The following is a 15700-nucleotide window of genomic DNA, read 5'->3' on the forward strand; positions in this document are numbered from 1 at the left end:
AGTAACGCGAGTATCCATCAGAAAATCAGCTGTCATAATGACGTATAAGTGAATAGAAAATACCGTTCGGGAACCGAAAAAGTATTCGTATAAGTGTGAAAAACGTATAAACGAGAAACGTAGAAATGAAATCTTTCTACATGGTTTATATGCGGAAACCGCCGGGGCCAAATGAATGTTACGTATAAACGAGAAAAACGTACAAGTGCGAATCGTATAAACGAGGTTTCACTGTACGTTTATAAATTATGTCTTACTGATATTCAATATCATCAGATTATAAAATGATGTATAATTGTTATATTATACTTACGATGCCATAGTTTGAAACAAGATATACGTAACAAGGTAGGTTCAAAGAATTAAGTACGGTAGTTTAAATAAAGGAATAAGGAGTTTCACTATTGTTGACACAATGGGCAAGCTATCCGCGCTTATATAAATTTACACAAATGCGACTGACACTTTACATTATATTACCTAAAATCACCCAAGTCCCTATAAAATTCAAAGTAATAATATGCGACGTTGTCACATTTCAATAAAAGTTGTCGACTTTTGTCGTTTCACGAACAGCACATCTTGCAACGATTTTGTTCGATGACGCGTAGTTACAGAATCACTGTCTGTCTCAACCATCGATAGTGCAAGCGACGAACGTCGCCACTTAACGTTATCGATTGTACTCGGTAAAGAGTTGCAGAATCCGGCTACAGTAGGACTGTAACAAATCCATGTTCATATTAATGTGACATCATAAAACCTGCCATTATCATCTTATAAATATGCCTAGTCTTATAACGTCTTATAACAGATTTTTTAAATAGCAATTTTGTGAATAAATGTAGCTAACAGAACTAACACACAGAACAATGAAACAAAACTTTTCTAGAGATCATAATTAAGCTTATGATCTCTTATATATTGTTACAAAGGGTGAAATCACCCGTTTTGCCCCCTCTTTAATGATCTAGTAGTCGGCATAGATAAAAGACGTTTATAAACCTCTTATGTCTTTAAAAAGAATAAGGTTGCTGCGCCAACCAACATTATTGCAAAAATAGTCTTGTTTCAGACTTTAAACGAGAAACACATATTACGCATTAAAAGCTTTTGACAACATTTTAATTTCGCCTTTGATTTTGGCTTGTTATTCACGCTCTTGATTTCTTTGACTTAATAAGTAAACTCGCGGATCCATATTTTATTAACGTAACGTCCAGAACGTTACAATATTAATATAAATGTATTATTTCATTACTTATGTATTAATTTCATATAAATATTAATCTCATATATTATTTCCTTACCTACTACATTTAGTACGTTGATTCTTATGTCACAAATCTCGAAATCACAAAAATTTTGATGGTTTATTTATTATTACTGCAAATGGCAATGTAATATGAAAAAACTTATACCGCCGCCTGACAAGTCTAGGCTCACGGCTTCTTTTAGAACGGGAGGTTCAAACCACGGTTTGAACGCAACCATTGGGCTGGCGAAACCGCTTGCTTGTAACGCCTGACGCGAAATAGCACCCGGTACGGAATCGCTTTTTATAATAGCGTCGCTTTCGCAAGCGACCTTTCGTGTTGCGTCGCTTCATAGCGACCCTTCATTGCATCTAGTATAACGAGCATTGCTACCTAGTATCATTATTTTTGACTTATTGTTAGTAATGTTCAATTTAAGACTATTTGATACAGAGTAATCATAGATCACATTAATATCGTGAGCTATCTTCCCAAGAGCATCATTAAGCTGGTGAGGTTCGCAACTTGAGTAAATTTGGGTGTCATCTGCACATATCAAGTGACTAGAGTAGCGCAACCCGACACCGATGTCATTTACGAATAAAGAGAACAAGAGAGGTCCAAGAACCGACCCTTGAGGTACCCCTATCATAGTCGTCAACCATTGAGAAGGTCTACCCTGAGAATCGATCACCGCTTGACTGTGACACGTGAGGTATGAGAATATCCAAACAAGCGCCGAGTCAGCGAAACCCATGGTTTTTAGTTTACGTAAGAGATGTAGGTGAGGTACCTTATCAAACGCCTTGGTAAAGTCAGATAGTACCTAAAAAAAATGGTTAACTGACCTCTATCCACCACGCCCCGTGTAGAAATTCGGTCCGGGCGCTAGGTGGGCGATATTTAGTTTGGTTATACACTGGATGGGGGCTATCTGGTCAGACTCTCTAGCGCCCGACAAGGCGTGTAACGCTGAGCTGTATAGCCCAAATCTAGTTAGACTAGCTGGGCTCTGTCTGACATTCCCTACTAATATTGGACATTATATGGGGCTGGCTATGCAGCGCCCGATCCGCTTCCAGTCAATTCAATGGGTTTTATATACTATACATGAACAAGTCACTTTTTTTAAATATTCAACATATTATTTAATAAATCTGTTGACAGTACACTATCACATGAAGCTGAAACTTCAGTCTCATCATTATCACAGCAAAATTTTCATAATATTGTACTTGAAGTCGGTAACATCTTCATTTGTTGTGAAGTCAATTGTTATCTTGAGGTTCTTTTGCCTTGCGATGGCTTCTATAGCCATCCCAGTCTCGCGCGTTCGCAAGAACTTGACCTACTTTATCGAGGACAGATTTTACGGAAATCCAGCACATAGCCTGATCATTTTCGGATATAGTTTTAAATGCCTCTGGAATCATATTTTAGGATATTTATCTATTACGAACACCTCAAAAATCAAGTTTATTTTTAAGATACTTTTATTTAGGTACTAGTCTTACCTATTAAGCAGTTACAAAAAGGTGTTACTTTTAAAATTTTTTTGTTAGCAATGGACTTACAAGCTGTATTTTCCATTGCCCCAACCCTGGATATGAATTTTTTCATTATGTTAGTAACGTTTCTTGATAGGCTGTTGGACGAATCTATTGTAAATAATGGTGATAGAGCCTAAAACATATGAACAGTTATTACGGTATAGATTACAAATATTGACTGAATTTTTTTTTCAAATTGAACTTACAAAATCAGAACGAAAACTGTCATTATTTATTAATTCTGAGTTGAATGCTTCGAAATCATTCATAGTGCAGCAACTATACAACTTCGAGTATAAACGGATTTTGAATTTTTTGAAGACTGTGTGTCAGAGCTACACAGAGATATTTTTGCTGCACGTGGTGTGAAATGATGCACAGAAGTTGATGGGTGGCTTTCAGTATCAATTTCTTTAGGTATACGTGGAGAATAACCTTCAGATCTACATCTATGAGCTATTTTCGAGTCTGTGATCGTGTGATAAACTTGTGTAAAAAACATAGATATGAATAATCGAAATAAATAAAATTGGTTTAGTTTGGCTAACTAACCTTGAATGTCAGACAGTGAATCATCTCCTTCACTTCCGAGGTTGGTTACATCTGTTGAAAAAAAAGTCTTAAATGAACGGATTCGAGAAAAGAAAAGGAAATGATGAAATAAAAATTTTGATTCTGATACCTTTTCGGCTAAACTTGCTTGGTTGTACAGATTTATCTGTCAACAATGTTTTATCAAGCTGCGTATTTAAGATTTTTTTCATTTTTGACTTGGAATAATCTGCAAGAAAAAAAGGAGGGTAGTGTGTGAAAAATTAGTTGCCATACGTACAACTGCGGAAAATAATTACTCACCGGAGCTAGTTGCTTTATCCGATGATAACACATTTGTATTACATTTGACACGTCTTCGTGGTGAAGTTTTATTGCTAGTTACGTGAGATGTCGGACGATTTGAAATATCTCTGAGAGTCTGTTTGTGCGTGGAATGAGATATTTTGCTTTTTTTACAGTTCACGTTTTGATTTTCTTTCATAGCAGAAGCCTCCGAGGTAGAATTATAATTTTCTAATGATGACACATAAGATACAAGGTTACAAATGATTTCTAAAAACATATCGGACATCAGTAAAAATCTTGCACGGAAAAGCTATTGATTTTGTTCGGAGTTGGTGAAATAAATATTGATAGCAACAAAATTTTTTATACAGTCGCGTATTCAAAAAAACTAATTTAAAAATTTGTGAAAGGAAATGTCCATATACTTTGAAAAATGTTTCTTTTTTTTCTCCACTTTTAGAACGTAATACCCTCCGTTTAACGTGGTTTTTCCAAGAGACAACTCACATCGAGAATATGCAGATTCAGAATCGCTAGCAGAACTTATGGCCGGTACTTGCATTAAATTCTCAACAAGAGTTGCATCTGCAGTTATTTTTTTGAGAGCAATTATTTTAGTTAATTTTTTACATTTTTCTTCTTGATTTAAATCAGAGTCAGTTGTGTAAGCATATTCTTGAGTTTGCAAAGCGTTTAGACGTAACATAGCTTCGTCATATGTTTCTGGTAAATAGAAATAGCAATTAATAGCTTATCAAAATATTTATCATAGTTAAATTTAGTCTGCCAAAGAAACAAATAAAACAAATCTAACAAACACAGAAAAGAAGTCGAAATTGAAAAATGAAAGATTGCTCGAATTTAGATTTGAAAGAATTTCACATTAGAACTCACTTGCTTGGCCACGCATCAGTACTTCGTAAAGCGGCCAGTCAGGATCCGGATCTTTTAGATCTCGTCTCATTGAGTTAAAAAGCTTACTTTTAGCTTTAGTGTATGGTGGAGGCATAAACTTTGCAACACACTCTTTCTTCTCAGAATTGTTATCAAGCCAACTCAGCGGCACACAGTCAATATCGACGCCTTTTCCTTTGGGTAAAATCTGTACGAATTGAGATGGATACATGTCCATAGTTTTATCTATAAATAATAAAATATACTTATTTCGCAGAGAAACCAATGGTTAAAGTAGTAAGTAGAAATGATGAGATATTTTTTTTTCCAATCTCTTCATTTATTACTACGATATTATTCTGAATTACCTAGTAAGTGAATGTTTAATTATTTGCTTCAGTTAAAAGGTTAATCTTGAGAAGGTTGAAGTTAGTAACGTTATCGTAATGAGGAAACATTGGGGAAAAAATCACTATTTTTTTAATTTTACAATGATTTTTCAGGAACTAAGTTTTCGAAATATCTGAGTGTTTTGTTTCATTACGGTTTACTGAATTTCAAACAGTTCCAAAATGGCGAAATAATGCTACTTCCTCAGCATAAATTGTTACGATAACATTATTAACTTCAATATGATAAATGACGACTACTGCGAGATTGACGCGACAATTAAGAATTATTACCTTTTGCAATAGCCTCTAGTGTTTCTGTAAACGTTTTCTAGAATTTTCACGACTGACAATGAGTAGAGTCTGGATTGCACGTGTGAAGACAAACTATATTCTTTCTCAACCGAATACGTGTCAACTGGTGTAAAGTTCAATGCTAATTCAAATTTACAATCTACGCCGCGATTTGTGGATGAGTAATATTTTTATTTGGGTTTTTCGAGGTTATTTAGAATATTTTAATTTCTTGTTTTAACTGAAAATTTAATCACAATTCCGAACTTGATTATATAATCAATATTATCACCTTCGTTAATGTTGTGTTGTCCCTCTGTGAACGATTCTTCAATAGGTATTTTGTTAGGTTTGTTCACTTCATTACTTAATAAAATTGACACCGATACGTCATGCGGCGGTCACCCTGTCAGCCCTCTCTCTCGCTCCAATGGATGTTGGGTAGTGATGCCTAACCTAACCTACTCCTAATGTTTGCATGTCTCGCGCCATGATCTACAACGATACGTGTCTTATATCGAGCATAGAATACGCGAGTCCACGAGACACGTGTCGTATCACACCACTTACTGAAAGATTCGCAATTTCTATTTCTATTTTAAGTCTACGATATTATAAATCAATGTCATTTACATAAACATTGAAAGTTGCCCGTCAAATGAAATAAAAAATTATTGCGTTTACAAGAGATCACGGAATATATAAATGGCATAACATTTTAGTGGATGTCAAGATTTCTATTCACATATCAATTTTTTTCACAGAGAAATTCTAAAATAAACAAAGTTTAAGTTTTGCAAGGAAATCAATACCTTACTCGGTAGATAAATTAGAAATTACATGTGCCATAAATCATTGAAAAATTTAAACTTTGCTAGTGTGTAAGAGGGGCATAATAAATTTCCTCACATGCCTGCCCAGCAACGGTTGCCTTGGTAATCCTAGTAGTATCATCTTATGTTTAATGCGATGAATATCATAGCTCAGTTTTGTCGATGATGGCTTGTGAGTGAGCTCACACATTTTTAAATGTTTAGAGTCACAAGGATATGTGTAAACGGATTGCTTGGTTTTCCAAAGGAATCCCTCAATTGTAACACTATTCATGTCGTCAATTGGACAATGCATTTTAGTAATTTTAAGTATTTTATCAGTTTTCAGAAGCACCATATTATTAGGAACATCTGTGGATAGCGTGAAGCCTTTGAATTTTAATTTCTGAATAGAGAATACATTGTGCAAGGTAGCATCGCTCCTCCACTTCAGAATTTCCAACGCAGGTGGTAACATAACTTTTTTAACCAGCCTTTGTTGCTCGTGTAATCGTCGACAAACCTGAGCCAGAGGTCGATTAGGAGTACGAATGCATTTTTTTATTACTCTGCCCAATGTATTTTCAAAGGGAAATGCAGATATTATTGACAAATGACACTTCATGTTTTTAACATCTTCAGCTACGTGAATTAGATTAGATTAGACATCTTCTGTGGCATTAGGCTGCCTGTCCTAGCGCGGCCTTGGCAGCACTCCTGGTGCTGGATCCGAAGGAGCACTTCCATGAGCTGACATGAAAGTGGTGTTTCCGCCTATTGAAGACTCACTGACAAGCCTTAGTATCTGCGTTCTACTAATCCTTGATGCCTGAGCCTTGTCAAACTCTTCTACTATTCTTTCATAATGGAATTCATGTGGCACACCACCTGTTGCATACTTTGCAACTATTTTAAAGACATCCATGTTAGGTCTTTTGTTTTTTGCTATGTACTGTTTTGTCACTTTTGTAACAATGGCAGCCCTTTGTGATGCCTCCTTTAGGTTTCCAGTAGCTGATATTGAGCCACACATGGCGAAATTAGCGTCCGATGTTATTAGATGATGACCACCGCTTTGACAGCTAGAATTAATCTTCTCCAAGACATCCAGAATAGGTGTGTTTAGTTCATCAGCCATGGCATGGATATCATCTCTGCTAAACACTGCTCCAGCTAAAGGAGTCATCAAATATTGAGGCACTGGCATGGCCATTGCGAAGTTTGTCAGTCTGTTGAAAGTAGATATTGCCAATAGGCCAGCCTGCTTTATAGAAATTACCATATGCTTATCAGAGGTAGTTTTGTTGTACACAGATCCCTCTTGCTTATAGGTGGCTACAAAGACTGTGTGCTTTGCTGAACCGTACGTAAAGATGAATTTCCATGTCTTGTTGGCACTACCCTTCTTTACCTTACGAGACTCAGGGCCAACTTCAAACATAATTTTTTCGCAGAATTCAACAGCCTTAGAACTGACACCTGCATTCAGATCTTGATCATAATCATGGCAATGCACCTTGAACTCTGCTTGTAGATCAGAATAAACGAATTGCTCAGATGCATGCTCCTTTACAAAGTCTTCTGGGGTTACCCCTAAGATATCATAATTCTTTTCGATAACATGAGACATTAGGGTCTCTGGTTTAGACCCCAATGCATGGTACTCTGTAGACATAGTTTGTCTGTGTATATGTGACTTCGAATCTTCTAATTGCTAGCTCGAAAATATGCTTCAACTCGGCCTTTCCGACCTGCACTGTATTAATTAAGCTGGATAATAATTCTTGCCAGTTGTCTTCACTAGTCTCCACTCTAAAACGACAATCTAGGGTAGTTCTCGAAGTTATGGCTCCTTCACATACAATACCTGTGTCAGAATATCTGAACTTTGGGTTGCAGAAGTATGTCCCACGACTGCAGATTCTCAAGCTTGTGTTGAACACAACTGTACTGCTTTTCTTAAACGAGAATATTATTGTGTTCTGCTGTCCAAATATTTCTAACTTGTAGTTGTAATACATCTATGTCGCTGCGTGCTGCTGCTTCACTAAACGTGCATTCATGACTTGAGATTCCCTTCCGTAATATTGTTTCAGTACCATGAAAAATGATCTCAGATATTTATTAGCATGTTCGTTATACTTTAAAGCAAGCTCTGGTGAAGATAATAACTTATAAGCCACGTACAGCAGTAAGAAGTGTCGGTACAATTTCGACCTCAAAACATCTTTCAATACGATAGGGCCACAATACAATAGAAAAAATCGTTGTTCAGTCCCTTTCCATTTTGCAACATATTTAATGGATCTTGATTTGCGTTGGAATTCACATGGAACGAACGATTGCAAATATTCCATTCGCTCAGATAAAGCCAATCTATACCTACGACTTAATCTTACATTCAGATTTCCATACAGCCAATAATCTGCAATTAACTTTTTTCCTGTACCCAGCGCAAATAGATGCAAAGAATCCAATAAGAAATGTATTATCGTATTAATATGTGGATATAAATGTCATAGTGGTGACATTCCATTGTGGTGTTGTGGTTGTTCTCGATTACGAAATGCTCCAGCAGTTCTACGTCGACTATCGGCTGTTGGGAAAACCATAGTTCTATTGACCTTATACCCACGTACAAGACATCGTTCACACGCATAAAATCCTGTATGGCCTCTGACGCATTTTATCATAGATCGAGCTGGCGTATCACAGTTAAAACATTGGATCGAAATTTGCAACATCTTACCTTTAATAAGTATGCCTTCTGCTGACAAGATGTTCATTTCCTCAACAAACTTTGCGAAGTATTCGTCCATACTTTTCGGCTTTGATGAACCGAAATATATAGCAACAGGAAAGGGCTTGTACACGTCTTGCTTGTGAAAAACTTTACACAATATAGGCCAGAATTGAGCGCAGCTAGATTTAAAAATTGGTATGCCATCAACATTAAACCGAACTTGTATTTCATTGTCAGTACGTAAATCTTCATTTATACAAGCATGAAGCCCCTCACATATACTAAAATAAACAAATTGTCCATTTTCTTCACTAGAATCCTCAATTTCTTCTAAATTGTACGCTGCCGCCAATGTTTGCAAAAAAGTTTTATGTGACTTTGGCAATTGAGGAAGCACTCGTCTGTGTAAAATTGCTAGCAAACTATCTACGTGTGTGAAACTAATGCCACTTTCAATAACTCATCTTTTGATTTCCTTCACTTTCTCTGCTTCATTTTCTTCATCGTTGTCACTTTCATGTTCCTCTTCATCTTCATCATGTTCATCATCTTCATCTTCTTCATGTTCTTCATCATCTTCTACTGTATCTTCTTCGGTTTCTTGTTCTACATTATCTTCCTGTTCTACTCGACGCTCCATTACTCCTCTATCGTGTTCAACACTGGTATGAAGCTCACAGTGAGGATGTATGTCTTCACTTTCACTGACAGAACTGTTTGATTTGGGATGCACGTCAGTCCCTTCGACATCAATATGTGCAGAACTAGAAGTAGTTGCTCCTTCCGCATTATCATTACCTTTGAAATTACATGAAAAATAAACGAGCATGCATTTAACGAAATTGCAAAAATTTTGAAAATACAAGAAATTCGTTTGCAATCTATATTCATTTTAAAAATTAAAATGCATAATTATAATATCTATTAACTTACTTTCCTCGTCAGAATTGGCTGACAATTCACTTTTTCCCAAGGTAAGACGGTCGTCGTGTAATTGTCTTTTCACAGCTCTGTATTTTCGTACACGGAGTCGAGTTAATTCACGTTTTCTTTTGTTATCCATTAGTGCACTTCACTTAACCTAACTTCACGTATACTGTGGGCGAACTACTCGACGCGCGATTTCACAGTATATAAATTATACTGATACGGCGTAAAATATATAAATACAAACGCGTGTAAAAAGTACATTGCAAACGTGATATTATTGTTATTGCGTGCAAATCAGGCGTGTATATACTGCTTAACCTGGAATCGCGACACGCGTACAGCGTCCGTCGATATATTTCGCCACGTGGTCACGCTTTTCGGAACATGCGGATATGTAAAATGGGGGCGACGTATAATTTTGTTAAAGCGGTCAAGAGAACCGAGTGATTACTAAAAATCGAGGAACTTTAAAAACGATACCAACAATGAGGTTTGAATTCCAAATGAAGCATATGTGTACACAATAGTGTTCCAATAAGAAAAAATGTAAAAGTATGTCCACTTAAAGTCGTGAGATAATTGAGTCAAGGAATCAAACAATGATATAATTATGAGGATTAAAAATATAAGTTAGGGATTTCCCAGTCCAGGCCCATGCCTGTTTTGTTGTAGAAACTATTGCAGGGAAGATTAATAACTTTCAAAATCAGGTGCTGTACAGCCCGCCTAAATGAAATTATTCACAGACAAACTGTCTATTCACTGTCTAGCGCCCCAACAGTAGGGCGATCTTTGGGTCCGCCCGTTCGGGGGCTAGTCTAATAGTGGGCAAGCCCAGTAAAATTTCTACACGGGGTGTTTAACATCATCGTATAGTCTGATTAACACTGTTTGAGTACTGAATCCACTGCAATATGCTGGTTCCCTTTCGTTGACAATGTTGTTAGACTCAACGAATCTCGTGATGTGCTGTTGAACAACCCGCTCAAGTATTTGGAAGGTTCAGATAAATTTGCAATAGGGCGTGTATCCGAATGTGACGTGGGAGTTTTTATCTTCAATAGTGGGCGAATGAAAGCTTTTTTCCAGCAAGACGAGAAATAGCTGTTCTCAATCGATAGGTTGAAAAGCATCTTTGAGTGCTTCGCTAAGACCTCGGACGCTTTGCAAATACTGAAACCAGAGATTCTATCTGGACCAGACGTAAGCGAAGATGAAGACGATGGATTGATGATGAACTATATATAAAATTTGTATCGTTTTCCTAATGCTAGAACCATACCGCAAGACATTCTTAAGGGTGTCTGTTGAGGGTTGTGGTGAAATCGATATTGTTACAAAAGCATGTTTTTTTGATACTAGAGAGCCAACAATTTAAAGATATTCGTTGAAATTAACAAAAGTCATTTTTCGATCTAAACTAATGTTTTTCTTATAGCATCATGTGTGATGATAATTTAAAAAATTATAGTTAATTGAATCGCATCGTTTTAACGTAACGTAATAACAAACGGCAATCGAAATAATGATATTTGATGTAGACGTAATAAAATCCGTATAATATTGTTGTCATGACGAAAAAAGCTATCGGAAAACGAACAAAAATAAGTAACGCTACCGCTGCAAAACGAAGTTGCGTTAATTCATATTTTCAGCTCTTGAATAGGTCTTTCCGTTGCAATAGTTTGTGCATATTAATTTACTTGAATAATGAATGAAGAAATATTATTCCTCCTGATTCAGCCGTACACTAAATTGTACGACATGAGTGACCTGAAGTATTGAAATCAGCAGAGGAAAAACCAATGCTGGGAAGATATTGCTAAAGCAATAAAAGAGACAGGTAAGTCCAAAAAAAAATAATTACAATTTGTCTTAACCTACCCATTCATCGAAATCCGTGATTCTGTGTTAATGTTTTACAAATAAAATTTATTCAACGAAACTATTGAGTTTAATCTCTTAGCATAAGAAATGAACTCAATCCTTTAGCAGAAAAGTATTTATTGATATACAAAAAGTGGTACAAAGTAATAGTTTCAGTACAGAGTATGAAAATAGAAACGCGGAGCTACTCAGGGGTGAGCTGTTACTCTGCTGAGTGCTGAAACTGAACTGACTGAACTAGGAACTGCAGTTGCAGATGTCTGCAGCTCATCGCATGTTTCGATAGTAGTATACCGGAAAAAGGTTTGTTGCGATCTGGCGACATCGGTCGGCAGCACGCTCCGAGCGGTCAGAGGGCATGGGATTTTTACTACCGCAAACACTCAAAATACAAATAGCCGTCCCTGCACACTAACACATTTCTCAACAGAAACACATAATATATATTGGATAAAACATGCACAAGCTACTGGGTAACCCTGATTGTATGGGAAACGATATGAATTTTTGTCGTAAATATGATATTTCAGTGCCAAGGCACGGTAACTTAGAGTATGTCCAATAAAACTCAAATAAATACCTGAATTTTGTTTTCAAACTGTTCAAATGATTAAAAATTTGCCTAACCACCAATTTATGGAACTTTACACATAGAAAGAGCGTGCTTATGGTAAATTGGCCACGGAAAGATATTTAAATAATACTTGGAGAATATGCAGGTAGTAATAAAATATTGAGATACTGAAAGTTTCAGATCCCTGACACAATTGATTTTCGAGAACAAGCAAAATATGTAAAAAACAAAAAAAAAAAAATTGTATCTGTAATGACTCAACCGATTTATATACATTTTCAATATGTTTTGGTGGCTGATAATAGATCGTATCAAAAAACTTGGGAACTATGTAGTTTCATGAGATCGTCTTACAAAAAAAATTTTTCTATAAATTTGATTTTTTCACCGTGATACAATTTTGGTATAACTTCAAATCTTTTTCTTAAAGTATTACACATTACCCTACAATGTTATGATATTTACTATTGAGAATTTTTTTGTAAAATTAAACTGTTCGAAAATTGTTCGAGGGCATCTCTTTATTAAAAATTCAGATTAATTTCTGGATGTTAATCATTATTTCTACTTGCATCAAAAATTATGTATTTTGTTTATGTAAGGCCCTTAAAAAGCTTCGGCCTCAGGGCCTAAAAAAAAGTTGAAAAATAATAATAATAATAATTAATCAGTTCAGTCAATCTTGTGAAATAATTTTTTTTTTTTTATTTTCAATATTTTGATATTTCTGGAATACCAATTGTGTTAGAGATGAGGACCTTATTATATTATTAGTACTTACATATCTACTAAGAATACTTTAAATATGTTTCTCCAGGGCCAATTGACCATGTTTATACCCCTAAGACCTTCGTTAGAAAGTTATTCAGCTCCGAAAATATGTAAGAAATCGCTATTCAAAAAAAATTAAAATCAAAGTCATTTAATTCCCACCACAATCATGACAAACCATACATCGGATTCATAATTACCAGGGTTTGAATTAGTATTTTGGCATTAGTTTCTTGAATTAATGTGGTTGAAATGACAGTTGACTGCTAACATGCTATCAAATATTTCTTCTTCCTAGTCGAACCATTTGAGTCTGCCATTCGACCGAACCTTCTTCAACACAAAATAGTTTTTGAATGTTTCCTTCACAGCTATAGCCTTGTTCGTTGCATTATCCCCACATTTCGAATTTCTTGTAATGCTAGAATGTCACCTTCTACATGATGAAGTTGAGTTCCGAGGACATCATTCCGTAGAAAATTATGTAGGCAGCATGTTGCCAATACGACATTGTCCACGTGTTCCGGTTTCATTTTTATCCGTCTTTGATATATTCTAAATTTTTGTGATAAAATTCCGAATGCATTTTCGGATATTCTTCGTGCGCGGGACAATCTGTAATTGAAGATCCTTTTAGCTTCGTCATCTTTGAGTTGAGACCCTGGATACGGACGCATAATATTTTTTTTCAATGGAAATGCTTCGTCACCCACAATTACGTGAGGTACTGGCACATTACTGCCGGGCAGAGGCTTAGCAGGTGGTATATTTAATCTACCATCATCTATTGCTTTTCCAAAAGCGCAGTTGGCAAAAATCCCCCCATCACTGTTTTTACCGTATGCACCGACATCCATTGCAATAAATCGGTAGTCGGCATCCACAAGTGCCATCAGCACAATACTGAAAGTCTTCTTGTAATTGAAGAATAAGGAACCTCTGTTACCGGGCTACTCTATCACAATTAGCTTTCCGTCCATGGCACCGATACAGTTTGGGAAATTTCATCTTTCCGAAAATACGTTTTCAATAGATTTCCACGTTTCCAAGGACGGTACAGGTAGAACTATCGGAGACAGCCGCCTCCAGATTACTTCACAAGTCTCGTGTATAATTGAACGAACTGTAGTATGTCCCATGTGATAGCTAAATGCTGTAGTTCTGAATGAGTCACTTGTCGTTAGAAATCCGAAAACAAGGACAACAATAAAAAATAGTATTGCATGAAGTGTATTGTTTTAATTTTGACATTGATTAAAAAATTTATTCAGCTGAAGACTGTAAGCTGGCATGGCCTAGATTACGAGTAGCTTTCAGAAAGGCTAAAAAAATTTGCCAATCAAAAAGTGGAGCAGCAGCCTCGAAGAAACGGTCATGTAGATTTAAACACCAAATGGCATTTCTCGCTCCATACCTATGTGTGCATGTGTAGCCTAGCGTGTGTAAATAAACAGTCCATACGACCTTATGTCGAATAGCAGAAACAAACTAAATAGTCGAGTGACACGATACAGCTCAAATTTGTCCCTGAGCAAAACAAGGTTTCGTATTTTGATATAATAGAAAAAGACAACGACAGCTATAAGAAGAAAAGAAATTTGAAAAATAAAAGACCATTTATAAAATAACGAAATTGATAGCAACATAGAAATAGTAATTGATTTCGACTGTGTTGGACAGGTTACCAAACGGATCACTCGATGCATGGTCTTGAGGCGACCAATCACAGGCCGAGGTGCCAGGGGCTCCGTCAGCTGCCGGCGGGTGTGGATAAACTATCTCTCTCGCACTTGTAACTACAAGTGAGACGCTTTTGTCGCACTCATTTAAAATCTTTATTCACGTCGGGGGTTGTTAAAAACCGTTCAAATCATCTGGCAATTGACATGTATTTTTTAAATTGTTTATTGAATATGCCATAAAAATTTTAGGATGTCTAAAGTATATTTTTTGGGTATATCAATTGAACATAATCCAGGGGGGGGAGGGGTCAGGTCATACACGGAAAAAAAAATTCTGTTCGGCGAGCTGTATTCTACAGCTCCAGTAACTATACGCACTCTACGGTCTATCTTGTAGTTACAGCAACTATATATTAGTCAGCTCTGATAGCTGCAAGTTGTTCAGCTCTCACAGCTGAATGGTTTTGCTCTAAGAGCTGTAAGTTGCGCCGTGCTCTGGTGCGTTGACATATTTCATAACCTTCAAATTTCATGAGTATGATTTAAATACAGTTGATAGATAATTGTTTAAATAGTCCATTCAAATATGTAAATGACACTGAATGAATAATGATAATAATGATGAAAAATAATACTAATAGCAATATAATTGTACTATTTAATAATAAGCGCTGTGAGCGGAGCCGAAAAATTCTGGTCTAGCTCTTCGAACGAAGCTGTTTAGCTGAGAGAGCTGAACAACGTACAGCTATGACAGCTGACTAACAGTCAGTTATACGAACCATGCAGTGCTCTTCCAATAACAGAACGTTTAGTTCGACGAACTGTTTACAAGTAACTATCTAATATTTAGTTCCACGAGCTGAATTTTTTTTTCCGTGTACTTTAAAATTCAAAAACTAGTCTGGGATTATAATTTATATATTATACAGCTACTAAAGCAATGGATGAAGAAATTTCAACTAGCCTACAAGATATTTTTTGGGTTTATTTTTTTGCAAATCTAATAGGTTGCGCAATGGCGAAATAACCGCAAGTCTTCTATCAGACCCACCATTCCGGATGCACCCATAGTATT

Source organism: Neodiprion fabricii, chromosome 3, assembly GCF_021155785.1.
Source record: "Neodiprion fabricii isolate iyNeoFabr1 chromosome 3, iyNeoFabr1.1, whole genome shotgun sequence".
In the NCBI taxonomy this organism is placed as follows: Eukaryota; Metazoa; Arthropoda; class Insecta; order Hymenoptera; family Diprionidae; genus Neodiprion; species Neodiprion fabricii.